Raw genomic sequence first — 2,500 nt, forward strand, 5'->3', positions numbered from 1 at the left:
CGGAGCGATTGGAGTTTTTCGAGTTTTTCTCGAAAACTAGCACGGCGACCGCGTACGAACCATTAGAGTAACACTTTGGGAATTGAACGAGGAACACGGATCAATGGTTGTTTCCGAAGATTTGACGATTTTCGTCGCTGTCGGACGACGGTGCCGAAAGACTTTGAAACCCGCCGGGACTTTGAAATATTTCGGAGCGATTGGAGTTTTTCGAGTTTTTCTCGAAAACTAGCACGGCGACCGCGTACGAACCATTAGAGTAACACTTTGGGAATTGAACGAGGAACACGGATCAATGGTTGTTTCCGAAGATTTGACGATTTTCGTCGCTGTCGGACGACGGTGCCGAAAGACTTTGAAACCCGCCGGGACTTTGAAATATTTCGGAGCGATTGGAGTTTTTCGAGTTTTTCTCGAAAACTAGCACGGCGACCGCGTACGAACCATTAGAGTAACACTTTGGGAATTGAACGAGGAACACGGATCAACGGTTGTTTCCGAAGATTTGACGATTTTCGTCGCCGTCGGACGACGGTGCCGAAAGACTTTGAAACCCGCCGGGACTTTGAAATATTTCGGAGCGATTGGAGTTTTTCGAGTTTTTCTCGAAAACTAGCACGGCGACCGCGTACGAACCATTAGAGTAACACTTTGGGAATTGAACGAGGAACACGGATCAATGGTTGTTTCCGAAGATTTGACGATTTTCGTCGCCGTCGGACGACGGTGCCGAAAGACTTTGAAACCCGCCGGGACTTTGAAATATTTCGGAGCGATTGGAGTTTTTCGAGTTTTTCTCGAAAACTAGCACGGCGACCGCGTACGAACCATTAGAGTAACACTTTGGGAATTGAACGAGGAACACGGATCAATGGTTGTTTCCGAAGATTTGACGATTTTCGTCGCCGTCGGACGACGGTGCCGAAAGACTTTGAAACCCGCCGGGACTTTGAAATATTTCGGAGCGATTGGAGTTTTTCGAGTTTTACTCGAAAACTAGCACGGCGACCGCGTACGAACCATTAGAGTAACACTTTGGGAATTGAACGAGGAACACGGATCAATGGTTGTTTCCGAAGATTTGACGATTTTCGTCGCTGTCGGACGACGGTGCCGAAAGACTTTGAAACCCGCCGGGACTTTGAAATATTTCGGAGCGATTGGAGTTTTTCGAGTTTTTCTCGAAAACTAGCACGGCGACCGCGTACGAACCATTAGAGTAACACTTTGGGAATTGAACGAGGAACACGGATCAATGGTTGTTTCCGAAGATTTGACGATTTTCGTCGCTGTCGGACGACGGTGCCGAAAGACTTTGAAACCCGCCGGGACTTTGAAATATTTCGGAGCGATTGGAGTTTTTCGAGTTTTTCTCGAAAACTAGCACGGCGACCGCGTACGAACCATTAGAGTAACACTTTGGGAATTGAACGAGGAACACGGATCAATGGTTGTTTCCGAAGATTTGACGATTTTCGTCGCTGTCGGACGACGGTGCCGAAAGACTTTGAAACCCGCCGGGACTTTGAAATATTTCGGAGCGATTGGAGTTTTTCGAGTTTTTCTCGAAAACTAGCACGGCGACCGCGTACGAACCATTAGAGTAACACTTTGGGAATTGAACGAGGAACACGGATCAACGGTTGTTTCCGAAGATTTGACGATTTTCGTCGCCGTCGGACGACGGTGCCGAAAGACTTTGAAACCCGCCGGGACTTTGAAATATTTCGGAGCGATTGGAGTTTTTCGAGTTTTTCTCGAAAACTAGCACGGCGACCGCGTACGAACCATTAGAGTAACACTTTGGGAATTGAACGAGGAACACGGATCAATGGTTGTTTCCGAAGATTTGACGATTTTCGTCGCCGTCGGACGACGGTGCCGAAAGACTTTGAAACCCGCCGGGACTTTGAAATATTTCGGAGCGATTGGAGTTTTTCGAGTTTTTCTCGAAAACTAGCACGGCGACCGCGTACGAACCATTAGAGTAACACTTTGGGAATTGAACGAGGAACACGGATCAATGGTTGTTTCCGAAGATTTGACGATTTTCGTCGCCGTCGGACGACGGTGCCGAAAGACTTTGAAACCCGCCGGGACTTTGAAATATTTCGGAGCGATTGGAGTTTTTCGAGTTTTTCTCGAAAACTAGCACGGCGACCGCGTACGAACCATTAGAGTAACACTTTGGGAATTGAACGAGGAACACGGATCAATGGTTGTTTCCGAAGATTTGACGATTTTCGTCGCTGTCGGACGACGGTGCCGAAAGACTTTGAAACCCGCCGGGACTTTGAAATATTTCGGAGCGATTGGAGTTTTTCGAGTTTTTCTCGAAAACTAGCACGGCGACCGCGTACGAACCATTAGAGTAACACTTTGGGAATTGAACGAGGAACACGGATCAATGGTTGTTTCCGAAGATTTGACGATTTTCGTCGCTGTCGGACGACGGTGCCGAAAGACTTTGAAACCCGCCGGGACTTTGAAATATTTCGGA

The sequence above is a fragment of the Andrena cerasifolii genome, unplaced genomic scaffold (genome assembly GCF_050908995.1).
Source record: "Andrena cerasifolii isolate SP2316 unplaced genomic scaffold, iyAndCera1_principal scaffold0026, whole genome shotgun sequence".
NCBI lineage: Eukaryota > Metazoa > Arthropoda > Insecta > Hymenoptera > Andrenidae > Andrena > Andrena cerasifolii.